At 58.7% G+C, this 14,325-nt stretch overlaps 1 protein-coding gene across 1 annotated transcript in view; it reads left to right on the top strand.

Annotated features, from left to right (window-relative positions):
* The first annotated feature begins 6,275 nt into the window (after positions 1-6,275).
* LOC129399882 (ephexin-1-like) overlaps positions 6,276-14,325 on the top strand; it is a 31,605-nt gene continuing 23,555 nt past the window's right edge. Inside the window, exon 1 of the mRNA XM_055121281.1 lies at positions 6,276-6,400. The gene's annotated coding sequence lies outside the window, so the exon portion shown is untranslated. The remainder of the gene's footprint in view (positions 6,401-14,325) is intronic.

Raw genomic sequence — 14,325 nt, 5'->3', positions numbered from 1 at the left:
AAACAAGCGAGACAGGACAGGGATGAGGCACTTGCCTTGCCTGCGGCCAATCCAAGTTTGATCCCTGCCATCCCAAGGACCCCCTGAGCACCACCAGGGGTGATCCCTGAGTGCAGAGCTGAGAACAAGCCCTGAGCACCGCCGGGTGTGGCCCCCAAACAAGACGAAGACTGGAGCACGAGTGTCACGACCCCCGGAACTCATAGGGGAGGACGCGCAGGACCCGGGGCCGCAGGGGCCCGAGGGGGCCGTGTCTGCGGCTCCTGTGGGCCCCACCAGGTGCCAGCCAGGCGCCTGGGAAGCAGCTGGACTGGTTCCTCCTGAATCGCCCGCTTCTGCGGCAGCCGGGGCCTGGCACGGAGCCCGGGTACCTGCGACACCCAGGTGGAGGCCCTCGGGAGGCGGCCAAGGCCCTGGTCCGCCTGGTGCCCTGCGCCTGCCCGCGTGGGAGAAGCCGCAGGAAGTGGGCGTCAGTGCCGGGGGCAGGGCGTCTCCCCCAGCGCTTCCCACACCGAGTCTCGGGGCTATGGACACGGCCATGCCTCCTTCCTGGCTGACCGGGACCCGGGTGTGAGGGGCGCTCCCTGGCCACCCCTCGGCCCAGGTCACCGTGCCACCGCCACGGGCAATCACGGACAGCACCGGTCAGGGAGACGGCCTAAAAGCTGACATCCAGTGCCCACGGGTGTCCAGCCCCGCCTGGCGGCTGCACATCTGGACCCCCGGGACTGGCCCCTGGTGTGAGGCAGGTCACGGGGCTGAGGTGGCGGCACCTCTCCTCCTGTGACTCACCACAAGCGTGGCGAGGTAGGAGCGACACAGCAGGGCGCCAGCACACACCTATAGCCCCCCTCCCCCCGTGGGTGGCCGGGAAGGGGGGCGAGCAGCGGAGGGCAGGACTGAGCCCCATCCCTGCAGGTGTGCATTAGGTTTGGGGGCTTTGTTTTGGTCGTGGGGGGGGGTGGGCCAGACCCAGTGGTGCTCAGGGCTGACTCCTGGCTCTGTGCTCAGGGATCCCTCCTGGCAGGGCTCGGGGGCCCCTTTGGGGTGCCAGAAATCATCTTCTCCCTTGTCCCATCTCTCTGGCCCTAAATTTTCAGACCTGATACACAACATTGGGCTGGAGCAATAGCACAGCGGGGAGGGCGTTTGCCTTGCACACAGGCGACCCGGGTTCAATTCCCAGCATCCCATATGGTCCCCTGAGCACTGCCAGGAGTCATTCCTGAGTGCAGAGCCAGGAGTAACCCCTGTGCATCGCCGGGTGTGACCCAAAAAGAAAAGAAAAACAAAACAACAACAACAAAAAATGAAAACCTGATACACAACACTGGATTTGAAATTACACGCAAGCAGGTACCGCTGCATCCAATCACGTCCCGCTTAGCCCCGAGCCTGGGAAGCTGGGCAGGCAGCGGCCAGCCCTGAGTCAGGAGGTGCTGCGGGCAGCCGGCTTCCAGCTGGGGAGCTGCTGGTGAGGCTGGAATCCCTCGGAAGGCTCAGCGTCAGGGCTTAGTAATGGTTCTGGAATGTTCAGTCATCAAATGAAAGGGTGTTGGGGTGCTGGGGAGACAGGCTGTGTGGCGAGTTGGGGCCCCGATGTGACCCCTCACCTGCATGCCCTGAGCACCCCATTAGGGTTGGCTGCAGGCAAGGCAAGTGCCTTGCGCCTGTACTGTCTCTCTTGCTCCTGGCCTCTACTTTACAAAGAGAATCAAAGCATGGAGAAAAAGTGATGGGGGAGAGAGAGAGAGAGAGAGAGAGAGCGAACCCTGTGCAGAGCCAGGAGGAAGCCTCGTGCACAGTCCCGTATGGGAAAGAAAAAGAGAGAGAGAGAGAGAGAGAGAGAGAGAGAGAAGGAAAGAAAGAAGGAAAGAAAGAAAAAAGAAAGAAAGAAAGAATGAGAGAGGAAAAAAGAAAGAAAGAAAGAGAAAGAAAGAGAAAGAGAGAGAAAGAAAGAAAGAAAGAAAGAAAGAAAGAAAGAAAGAAAGAAAGAAAGAAAGAAAGAAAGAAAGAAAGAAAGAAAGAAAGAAAAAGAAAGAGAGAAAGAAAGAAAAAGAAAGAGAGAAAGAGAGAGAGAGAAAGAGAGAGGGGACCTGAATGATAGTACAGGGGTAAGGCACTTGCCTTTCTTATGTCCAACCAATTCAATCCCCAACATCCCCTATAGTCCCCTGAGCACCATCAGGAGTGATTCCTGAGCACAGAACCAGGAGTAAGTCCTGAGCAGCACTGGGGGGGGGGGGGCTCCAAAATTAAAAAGTAAAGAGAGAAATAGAAGAGGGGAAGAGAGATAAAAAGGGAGGGAGGGAGAGAGTTTGTTCCAAATGAGAAACGAGAAAGGGGAACGGAAGGCCAAATCTCGGCTTACACTCGTACACTCGTACACTCTTACACTTGTATGTTGGGGCTGGACTGAGCTGTCAGGGCGAGCCCATGTATACTGTACCGTACTTAAGGACAGGAACATAGGGACCCATGAAAATGGGCGAGATTTCTCGTGTGTCCTGACTGGTTTGGATGAAGCTGAACATTTTCCCCCTTTTCAAGCTGTCTTTAGAAAAATAATTTCAGTGTATTGAAAAGAGCAGTTTTTCCTTCTCTCACAGAAGCCTGGCTGGTCTTTGACATGCAGATGGTGTTAGCCAGGCCTGACCTTTGAGATTGTAAAATGCAGGCTTGGGCCCAGCCTAGTCTTTGGGAAGCAGATTTCAGGTGCCCGCCCAGTTTGTATTTGAAGTGGCAAGCACAGCCTAGTCTCTGGGATGCAAATCCAGGTGCCTTGGTTTCGGTTTTGGTTTTGTATCCAGGTGCCTGTAGAAGGTTTCAGTTTTGATTTTGTATCTTTTCCTTCTCAGTTCTGTATCCTTTTCCAGAGGCTATAGGCCTACCATACAAGGAAACAATATGTTTCCATTGTCTCAATGTTCTCCCTGTAACATTTTTTGATGCCTTTGGTGACATCACTATATTGCGTCCTTTAGAGCTACCATGATCAACAAAAGGAGATCCACGAGGCCCTCTGCCTTTGCTAAGAGCCAGAGCGAGTCTTAGTCCTCCAATTGATGTAGGCAGGTAGGTAGGGAAAGGCCCCTGGCAATGAAACTTAGATCATCAAAGTCTCCGGGGAGGAGAATCCTGAGACTGACCCACCCTGTGGACACAGGAACCGCACCCGATAAGACCTTCAACAGACTCTGAGGATAATAGACCCCCCACCCTGTGGAACCGCACCTGATAAGACCTTCAACAGACTCTGAGGATAATAGACCCCTCCCCAGGAGGTTCCCCGAAGAAGGCTATCACCACTCCCAACCTCCCTGGTAACCTTAGCAACGAACTTATACTTGGAAAGAAACCGCATGTGGGTGGGGGCAGGCTGTAAAGAACCTATAAAAAACAGCCCAATAGTCCATTCAAGGCTCTCTCCATCTTTGGAGGAGCCCGAGTTCTTTCTTGAGCGCGTTACTCCTACTGGTTTTCCTTTTCCACTTATCTCTTCCTCCTTCCCTAAGACCTTCTAAATAAAGTCTGTTACTTCACTGCTTGTCTACTCCTGAAATTCTTTTCCGCGAGCGAGACAAGAACCCAGTAACCCTGGGTCCTGGGTGTTTGAGGCGGTTGGAGAGAAAGTGACCGTCTTTCTCCTCCCCGCTTCATGAAAGTCACCCGTGGGGCCCACTGACGTCACAATTTCTTCCGCGTTCCTTATCTCAGCGCCTCCGACCGACCGCACGAACATTCATGCAACACTTGTACACTCGTACACTCTTACGCTTGTACATTCTTATACTCGTGCACTTGTACACTCGTACACTCGTACACTCGCACAATCGCATGCAGGCTGACTCTGGCAGGCCGAATGGAGCCATGACAGGCCTAAGTCTCAGTTTCCCCTATCAAAGTCTCGACTTCTCAGGAAACAATGTCACCCTGGCAACAGCCTGTCGGAGTAGGGGCCTGGGCGGTGGCGCCCAGCCCAGCAGAGAGGGCCGAGGGCGTGGAGTCAGGGGACAGAACCGGGACCAGAACTGGAAACATATTGCCGGTTCCTAGAGAAATGCTGTTATGAAACCAAACCCTGTATAAGCTGCTCAGAATTCAGAGTCGGGTCCCTGCCAAGACTCCACTGCACTGGGCAAGACTCAGACCCTAGCTCGAGCTAGCAATAAGGGGGCCTTGCATTGCGTCCTCGTGTCTGGTCTGGCCAATGTGCGAGCGAAACTCCCTTCACCTTGGTCAGAGAAGGTGCTCCCACCCCTAATTTTCTCACTCACAAGTCAATGATGCAGAGATTGACGAGACGGTAAAGGACCCTCAGGGGCCCGTGAGGAGCAGGTGAAGGAAAGAGGGTGGAAGCTCGCTGAGAACATTCGGGAGACACGCCCCACAAGCCGCGTCTGCGGGGGCTCTGCGGACAGGCCTGGGGAGCGGTGAGAGAAGAGGGGTCAGTGTTTGTTCTCTTCTGAGTCTAACGTGGAGTCGGACTGAAAGGACCACCCTCGGGTGTTTGTCGAGTGGTTGGAGGGAAGGATGGATGGGTGGATGGATGGGTGGGTGGATGGATGGATGGATGGATAGATGGATGGAGGGAGGGATGGATGGATGGATGGATGGATGGATGGGTGGATGGAGGGAGGGATGGATGGATGGATGGATGGATGGATGGATGGATGGATGGAGGGATGGAGGGATGGATGGATGGGTGGGTGGATGGATGGATGGGTGGGTGGATGGATGGATGGAGGGATGGAGGGATGGGTGGATGGAGGGAGGGAAGGAGGGAGGGAGGGAGGGAGGGAGGGAGGGATGGATGGCAAATAGGTGAGGAAACGAATGGATGGAGGTGGGTGGGCAGATGGACACAACTAGAGTGATAGGCGGTTGGTGAATGGATGGGTGGGTGGAAGGATGGGTGACTTGGTGGAATGATGGGTGGATGGAGAGATGAATGCATAGTGATGGGTAGTTGGCAAACGAATATAGGGATGGGTGGGTGGGTAGATGGATAGACGGATGGGAGATGGATGGATGGAGAAATGAATAGAATGACGGTAGTTGGCAAATGGATATGTGGATAGACAGGTGATTGGCTGGGTGAGTGGATGAAGGGACGAGTGGCCAGTGCATGACGAGGGGTTGAGGGTGGCTGGTGAAGGGACGGACAGGTTGGCGACCTAGGGTGCCCGCGTGTGCAGGAGAGAGCACTGTCTGACTCTCAGACGTCGCCGAAGCCAGTGCCGGTGGCGCTCACGTTGCGGGTTTCCAAGAGGACTCCCACCCCCTCCCGCTGCTCACGCCTTTCCTGAGGATGTTCCTGGAAGCGGACGGAGTGACGGAAGCAAACAGCCAAAGACCGCAGACTCCGGCCCCCGCAGCCGTCCGAGCCCCCGAGCCCTCGCAGCCAGCCCCTCCCCTCAGAGCCTGAGATCTCCCTGCCCCACACCTGGGGCAGCCGGAGCCCCGGGAGCTCAACACCCCCGACCCACAAACCGAGCACAAACGTCGCCTTTGTCTGCCGGCGCCTTTGGGCCGGCTCCTTGGTTGCCAGCAAAAACAAGGCCTGATCTGGTGGGTTTTGTTTCATTTCCTTCCAAAGGCGTTTGTGGCCATTGGGCTCTGACAGATGACAGGGGTCGCTAACAGGCCTTGAAACCTGTTACTTTTCTGGTTTGGGTTTGGGGGCTGCCCCCAGCAGCACTCAGAGCTTCCACTGGGCTCTGGGATGGAACCCTGGTCCGCGGCGTGCCCGGCAAACGCCCTCCCCACCGGACTGTCACCCGGGCCCAATGCAGCTGAGCCGGGCTGGACGCAGAGAGCCCCAGCCCAGTGCTGTGTGGCTTTGGGCAAATGAGAGACAGCCCTGAGCCCCCGTTCCTGCGTCTTCAGAACGGGTCTGACTCTCTGGTCCGAAAGAGAACAAAGGGAGGCAGCGGAGTGACGCCTGCGGCAGGACACACAGACACAAGAAACGCAGAAACGGATCAGGGCCAGGCAAGGTTCGAAGTCCCTTGGCGCCCCCCCTCCCCGCCGCCCCCATCGGGGACCTGGTGTTCAGGGGGGGTATCCGGGCACGGGGAGGGGGTGTGGGTGGGGTCAGTCGCCCTCCCAGGGTGGGATGCGGGTCCCCTTGCCCTGGCTGCAGCCTCGGTCGCGAAGGTAAACAGCCGGGCAGGAAGTGATCGGCTCAGCCGGTGCCAGTTGAGAGCGAGCCAGCCCGGGCAGGGCTGAAGGTCAGAAGCGCTTTCCCCAGTTTTTCCCAGGGGAGGACAAGACGCGTGCAGGGGACAGGAGGAGGACGGACAGAGGACCCGAGGAGAGGGCACGAGGGAGCCCCCAGGCCACCAAGGGGTCAGGAGAGGAGGCAGCCCCCGACAGAGCCGCCAGGACCGGCCGGCAGGTGAGCTCACGCAGGTGGGGATGGGGCGGGCACTGTCCAGGGAGTCGCTGCCCACAGAGGCTGCCCGGCCGCCGCACCCCTGCCCTCGCAGGGCGCCCCGGGGAGAGCCCAGGGCTCACTCTGCTGCCATCCGGGCTCACCCCTGGCATACGCGGCTGAAGATTCGTGTCTGGGGCCTGTCCCAGGAGGGCAGGGGGCCCCGGGGGGCCAGGCGAGTCCGGCTCCTCAGACGGGGGGTGGGGGGAGGGCGTGTTCCGAAGGACTGGGGTGTGGGACAGCGCGGGGCGCCCCGACCCGCCTCCGTTCCCAGCAGAACTTGGTACCCCGGCGCGTGGCGCACAGCCCTGGGGTCCCTGCGCCCCGACACTGCCCTTGCACTGGGCATGCGGAGGAGGAGGCGGGTGGGGGGACCCAGGCGGCTCCCTGCCTCTGAGCCCCACTTTCTTTAGGGGGCGTTGCTGGTTCCGCTGGGGCACTGGCCAGAGTGCGCTGGACGCCTGCACTTTGGACAGGTGGGCGGGACACTGGCCGTGACTCACCTCTGGGCGGGAAGGGGCCTCCCCTCCCCCGGCTTCCCGCCCTCGTCCTCGGGTCCTGCCCCTTGCTCAGTGTGTGTGTGTGTGTGTGTGTGTGTGTGTGTGTGTGTGTGTGTGTGTGTGAGAGAGAGAGAGAGAGAGAGAGAGAGAGAGTCGGGGGGTCACTGACGCAGCCTCAGGTCCTGCCCCTTGCTCAGTGTGTGTGTGTGTGAGAGAGAGAGTCGAAGGTGACTGACGCAACCTGAACCTCACTCCTACTCCTCACCCCTTACTGGAGCCCAGGTGACCCCCAGTGAGAGGGACGGGCTCCAGGAGCCCCCACGGCCCAGGACACACCTCTGGTCCACAGAAGCCCACCGGTGCCCCGTCCCTGTGAACTCCCAGCAGAGGAGGGGGGCCGGGACCCAGGGCCCCTGCACACCTCTGGGTGGGGACGGGGTCAGCAAGCAGCCAGGACACACGGTCTTGAGCACTAACAGGGGCTTTCGCCTGTCTCACCCTTCAGCCGGTGTCCTCTGGGAGAATAGCTCAGGTGGTGAACGAAAGTCCTGTACTGTCATTGTACCTCAACTTGCCTGACCTATAGAATGGGGTGTAAACTCCATGTTTGAATGAGTTGGGGAGGTGTGGACTGTCAAGGGGCTATCAGGGAGGTCTGTTCGGAGGAGGTGGCCATTGAGCTAACCATCTTACACCAATTGATCATTCTCTTAGAAGAAGAGAACTGATGATGTGTGTGTGGTGTTTGTGTGTGTGTATGTGTGTGTATTTTGGGGGTGGAGGGTGGGGCCACAGCCGGTGGTGTTCGTGGGATCCCATGGGTGGTGGTTTCAGGTGTGTGGTGGCATGGGTTTGTTTCTTCGTTCAGTGGCGGGGAGGGGCCCCTGCATGGTGGTTCTGCTCCGGCTTGGTGGGTGGGGGGGGGGTCCCAGGGCACGCCCCCAGTGCCGGGGCGCAGGAGGCCAGGCCGTGCCCGGCATCTGCCCCCGAGCAGGCAGGCACATGTGGGGCCTCGGCCCAGCCTCTGCTCTCGCTCCCTGGCCTTGAGGGTTTATGCACAGACGCCGCCCCCAGCAAAGCAAACACTCAGTAGCGTGAGTCACTGGCAAAGCTTGGCTCCCCGGTGCGAGAGAAGCGGCTTTTACACTGTGCCGTGCTTTATTAACGGGTGAGACGCGTAGTATCGGGGGCGAAAATAACATATCCCAAGACAGACTCTGAGTCCAGGGAACAAGACGTTTGCAGCCCTGTGTCCAGTGCAGTGCTGGTCACAACTGTCAAACTCTGGGAAAAAAGTGTCCGAGAACAGTTGATGGATAAAGAAACTATGGTACGCAGATTTCACCCTGCGGCTCTACCCGGGCTTGCCAGGGGTCTGCAGGGCCCACCTGGGAGTGGACCCCAATAAATTTGAAACTTGTCATATATATATATATATATATATATATATATATATATATATATATAGGTTGCTAAAATCTCAGGGCCGGGATGAATGAAGACATTACTGACGCCAGCTCAAGTAGATCGATGAACAACAGGATTACAGTGATACAGTGACAGTGATATATATATATATATATATATATATACAGTGATATATATAAACACCAATGCTCATTGACATATGGAATACTACTCAGCTACAAACCCTCAGGGTGCACATGGGCAGATAATCCTCGACAAATGAGGTAAAAGCATAAGTGAAGCAATGAAGATCTCTTCAACTGGGAAAACTGGCCGGTGACGTGTTACCACAAAAATCAACTCAGAGCCCTATCTTACACCGTGCACAAAAGCCCATTCAAACTACACTGAAGACCTGGATGTCAGACCTGAATCTATAAATTAGACTGGGAAAATTATAGGCAGAGCCTGTGAATACAGACACCTTCAAAGACTCAGTGCCATTGGCCAAGCAAAGATGAACAAATGGAACTACAGCAAATCAAGCATCTGCACCTCAAAGGAACCAGTGACCAGACTAGAGAGACACCCCACAGGTGTCAGACTGGAGAGATACCCCATATATGGGGATAAAACATTTGCCCATCACTCACCTGGCCAAGGCTTAGTACCCAAGATACATAGAGCACATGTAAAACTTAACAAGGCAAAAAAAAAAAAAAAAGCAATGTCATCCAAAAATGGGGAGAAGAGATAAATATGTCCTTAAAGAAGACATACAGGGGCCAGTGCTATGGTACAATGGGGGGGGGCACTTGCCTTGCACACAGCTGACCCAGGTTCAATCCCTGGCACCCCAGGTAGTCCGCTGAGTACCACCAGGAGTGATCCCTGAGCACAGAGCCAGGAGCAAGCCCGGAGCACTGCCCAGTGTGGCCCCCAAACAAATGATATGCAGACAGCTGATAGCATGTGAGAAAGTGCTCTCCACTTTACCAGGGAAATGTGAATCACAAGGATGAGCTGTCACTTCACACCAGAGAACGTGGCACACAGAAAACACAGGACAGCCAGTGCTGATGGGGACCCGAGGGAAGGATTCTCACTCACCAGGGTGGGAATATCAGTTGCTTCAGCTGCTTTGGGAAACGGAAGTACTCAGAAAGCAAAGAAGTAAGCCTCCCTATGCAGGGATTGGCATCTACCCCCAGGTGTTTTGAAAAGCTGTTTTGTAAAGACATTTGCACCCGTGTCCCGTGCAGTGCTATTTGCAATTGCCGGACTCTGGGAATAACCCAAGTGTCCAGGAACAGATGGCGGATCAACTACGGCATATAGAGTTCACTCTGCGGCTTGACCCCAGCCTCACAGAGGTCGGGAGGGTACCCTCGGGAGTGCACCCCAATAAACCTAACGTGGACACATGGAATATTGCCCGGCTATGAGAAGAGAGGAAGTCATGCATTTTGCTGCGACGTGGACGTATCTGCAGTCCCGTGCTGAGAGGACTCAGAGGGAGAGGTCTCTCTCAGAGATCTCAGGGGGGGTAGAAGACACTCAGCAGGGGAATAATAAGTGCCCAAAGGCAACCGAGCCAGAGCTGGTCTTCGGTAGGAAATGTCACTGCAGGGGACCGCAGGGGGCACTCAACTTGGTGGACCAAAGTGGACACCGGGAGAGGGGTCGGAGCTGGAATGTTCCATGCATGAAACTCTGCCGTTATTGCTATTATAAATCATGATGCCTAAAGTCATATTTTTTTCTTTTTTGGGCCACACCCAGGGATGCTCAAGGGTCCCTCCTGGCTCTGCACTCAGGAATTACTCCTGGCGTTGCTTGGGGGACCCTATGGGATGCCAGGGATGGAACCTGGGTCGGCCTCGTGCAAGGCAAACACCCTACCCGCTGTGCTATCAATCTGACCCAATGCCTAAAATAATTTCTAAACATCACGCTGCTCCAGTAAAATGTAACGTATATTCCTGAATTCAAAACTACACGGTAGAGGGCTGGGTACAGGCGGTAGGGCAGAGCCTCTCCTGTGTCGGGCCCTGGGCTTGCTCCTTGGCACCTCACGGTCCCCCGTGCTCCCAGCACCCTCAGCCTGAGACCAGGAAGGCCCCCATGCCCAAATGCCACAATGCCACCCGAGCCTCCGTGAGCCGTCACTGTTCTGCCGTCTGTGGCCACCCCTGGTGGCTGACGGGTGGGCGGGGGTGGTGAGCTTCGCAGACTGGTGAGGGGCAGGGGGCATTTCCTGATGTGGCAGTGAGCCAACCCGGGGCAGTTCTTCTTCTCTGCAGCACGCGACGGGGCTGAGTCGCATCTCATCCACCACTGGAACGTCTTCCACAAGCGAGTCAGGTCAGCCTTCTCTAAGCCCGTTGCCTGCCTTGGGGTCACGCTGGAAATCTTTTTTTTTGGGTCACACCTGGTGAGGCACAGGGGTCACTCCTGGCTTTGCACTCAGGAATTACTCCTGGCGGTGCTCGGGGGACCACATGGGATGCTGGGAATCGAACCTGGATCGGCCGCGTGCAAGGCAAATGCCCTCTCCGCTGTGCTATCGCTCCAGCCCCCATGCTTGAAATCTTTGCTGGTGCTTCCACAGGGCCACAGCCCGGGACCAGCCCCGCCGCACCTCAGAGACGCTTCTGGGACTCTTCCCCGGGCAGGACGGACACACCTGGGGCCAGGCATCCCTTGGTCCTCGGGTCTTGGTCCTTCCCCTCACATCTGCAGCGACGTTCCCCAGAGTCTGGGGCCCCGCCCAGCCACTCAGAGTGCTGGATCCTTTTATCCAGCCCTGCCTTGTGTCCAGGTTTCTCCCAGGAGTCCTGAGTGTCCCATATGGCATTGAGGGTGTAACTCCGTGGGGATCGGAGAGTCCAGTGGGTAAGACACTTGTCTTGCACACACCTGATTGGGCCAGGGCCAGGCCCCAGCACCCTATTGGGTCCCGTGAGCCCTGCCAGGAGTGACCCTTGAGTGCAGAGTCAGGAGTAAGCCCTGAGCACTGCGGGGTGTGGCCCCCGAACCAAAACGTTTGATTCCTGGTATCCCACTTGACTTCCTGAGCCCCACCACAGAGGGTCCCCCAAGCCAGAAGGAAGCCCGGAGCACTCCCGGGTGTGGCCCCCAAACGACCAATACAGAGAACGTGAGTCCAGCCAGTTTCCCACTGACCTTGGCCAGGTCCATCAAAGGAAGTGCAACTGCAGTCAGAGACTCGGGGGATCGAACCCGGGTCGGGGTGTAGGGAGGTCCATGCCCACAGTGCTTGGGTCCTCGAGCGGCTGTGTGGTACCGGCGGTCTCGCACAAACAAGGCGAGTGGCCGGCCACTGGTGTTGCGCGCCTGGCTCTGGCCAGGTCTCTGGAATGACAGAGCTCGGAGGTTGGGGGGATGGTTCTTGCAGGAAGAGGCTCGGGGCCACCCCAGCTCTGCTCAGGCTTATTCCTGGCGCTGTGCCCAGGGACCGTCGCTCCTGGAGGGGACCTGACGGGATGCTGGGATCAAACCCAGGTCAGCCGCATGCGTGGCAAGTGCCCTGACCCACCCCACCCCCACCCCCGCCCGCCGTGCTATTGCTCCAGCTCCAAAATGACTCTGCAGGGATGCGGGGGACCAGACACGAAGCAGCCTGAAGTCAGGGGGCGGGAGGCGGCCCCTGGTCGGACGTGCGTGAGGCTCTGAATTCGATGCCTGGCACTGAACGAATCTCCTTGTCAGTCTCTGTCCGGGCTCCCCAGGGCGGGGCAGAGATGTTGGTGGCCCCGAGTCCCGCCTGGGTCCAGCTCGGCGGGGCTGAGACGCACCGGGCGTGTGAGGGAACAGCCGTGCTGCTGCCAGGCCCTGGGGCGAGGGGACTCAGACCCCTCAGGGGCCAGCTGGGTCATTGCCAGCATCAGGGAGGCTCTGCGGGCCCGAGGGGGTCCGTGGGGGTCCATGCCAGGCCCTGGGCAGCCGCAGCCTGGCTCAGGCGGCGGAGTGCGGGGACCAGGGTGGCCTTCTCCCCACACGGTGGCGGCTAGACCCCGCGGGTGCTTCTCCCCAGCACCCCGAGCCCTGGGGGGCGCCTTCTGCAGCTCCCATGGCTGCCCCCGGCCTGGCAGAAGTGAGGAAGGGGGCGAGGGGGGGCTTGATTTGGGGTGGCCCCAGTGCAGGGGATGTCCCTGTCGGGCTGAGCCTCCTGCAGGCACGCAGACTCTCTGGGCGACACGGCCCTTGGTCGACTACTCGTGGCTCCCAGAGTCGCCCTTTTAGACCTTTGCTTCGCGTCCCCACGTTGGCCGCTTTCTGGCCTGGACAGAGCCCTGGGCCTCCTCTGTGCTCTGCAGAGCCGCGCGTTCGACTTAAGAGACGGGACTCGGCCTTTTTCTCAAGGAAGGCCGCGGCGGGGTCACTGTCTGCGGCGTGTCTCAGGGAAGGAGGGGTCACTGTCCGCGGCGTGTCTCGGGGAAGGAGGGGTCACTGTCCGCGGCCTGTCTCGGGGAAGGAGGGGTCACTGTCCGCGGCCTGTCTCGGGGAAGGAGGGGTCACTGTCCGCGGTCTGTCTCGGGGAAGGAGGGACCCCGACGGCGCGGACGAGCAAAGGGCATCCCCGGCACAGGGGCGGCAAGATCACAGAGAGAGCGGTGACAGCGAAGGCTTTGAACCGGCCCAGAGACAGGAAGTGGGAAAGAGCTTCACGGAAGGCGCCGGAAGCTGCAGCTGCTGCTCCTGCAAGGCGCCCCGACGTGGGCTCTGGTGTCCCCGGTGTCACTCGGAGAGAGCTGCTGGGGGGGGGGGGCAGCCCTGCCCTCACTCTTGGGACACGACACTGCATCACGCAGCAGCCAGCCAGGGCGAGAGATCACAGCTGAGCACGTGCCTGGGGTGGGCGAGACCCGAGCTCGAACCCGGTACAGCTTGGCACCCTGATGGAGGGGGCCCTAGTGCCCCCCACCAGCGCTGCGCAGTCACCGAGGAGCCCCCCAGGGTCACACTGTCTCTGACGCTCCCCAGGGAAGGGAAGTGGGGCTGGGGGGAGGGAATGGGACCCCCGCCAGGCCGGGTGGGGGTGGAGCCGAGACACCTGGGCCCCTTGGAGGGACGTGGGTAGAACCGGGGAGCTGAAGCAGAGGGGGTTGGGGGAGGGTGGCCCCCCGGCAACTCGACTGGGACCCTACCGCTCCCAGAGATCAGAGTGGGGCCGGGGGAGGGTCGTGCTGGGGGTCCCGTAGCCACGCCCCTCACTCCCAGCGAGGCTCCTGCACTAGCGTTGAGGCCCCGTAGTGGGGAGTCGCCACCCCGATGCTCTAGGTCTCCCGTGAACTTGAAGATGGGGAGCTGGCTCCAGGGAGGGATGAACCCTCACAAAGGAGGCGCTTTTTTCTTTTTTTTTTTTTTGCTTTTCGGGTCACACCTGCGATGCACAGGGGTTACTCCTGGCTCATGCACGCAGGAGTTACTCCTGGCGGTGCTCGGGGGACTCTATGGGATGCTGGGAATCGAACCCAGGTTGGCCGTGTGCCAGGCAAAGGCCCTCCCCGCTGTGCTATCGCTCCAGCCCCCACAAAGGACGTTCTTCCGGACAGGCTGTCTAAACAGAATCCAAAAGGCCCTGAGAAGCTGGGAACCCGCGGGACAGGCAGACAGGCGCTGGCTGGGGGGGGGGGGGGCGGGCTTCGACCAGCCCCCAAGAAGGCGGCTCTTGGCTGCAGTGCGCTGACCTCCGGAGAGAGGACCAACTTTGATCCCTGGACACTGCAAAAATACAACAGACGTGTGTCTGTGCTGCAGGACCTGAGAGAGGACCCGTGGTGGGCTGGATCTGTGGCGGGCTGGGTGCCCAGGCTCTGCGTGGGGGTCCTGGCCCCTGGAGCCTCCCCGCCGGATATGAACCAGCAAACGAAAAGGTCCAGGCTGCAAGCCAGCGCTGCCCGCCCCGTCCCAAGCACCCCATCGTCTTGGCTCACCCCTCAGCTCCTTTCGCTTCCT

This window comes from Sorex araneus, chromosome X (genome assembly GCF_027595985.1).
Source record: "Sorex araneus isolate mSorAra2 chromosome X, mSorAra2.pri, whole genome shotgun sequence".
Taxonomy (NCBI): Eukaryota; Metazoa; Chordata; class Mammalia; order Eulipotyphla; family Soricidae; genus Sorex; species Sorex araneus.
This window is presented reverse-complemented; position numbering and strand designations above follow the sequence as displayed.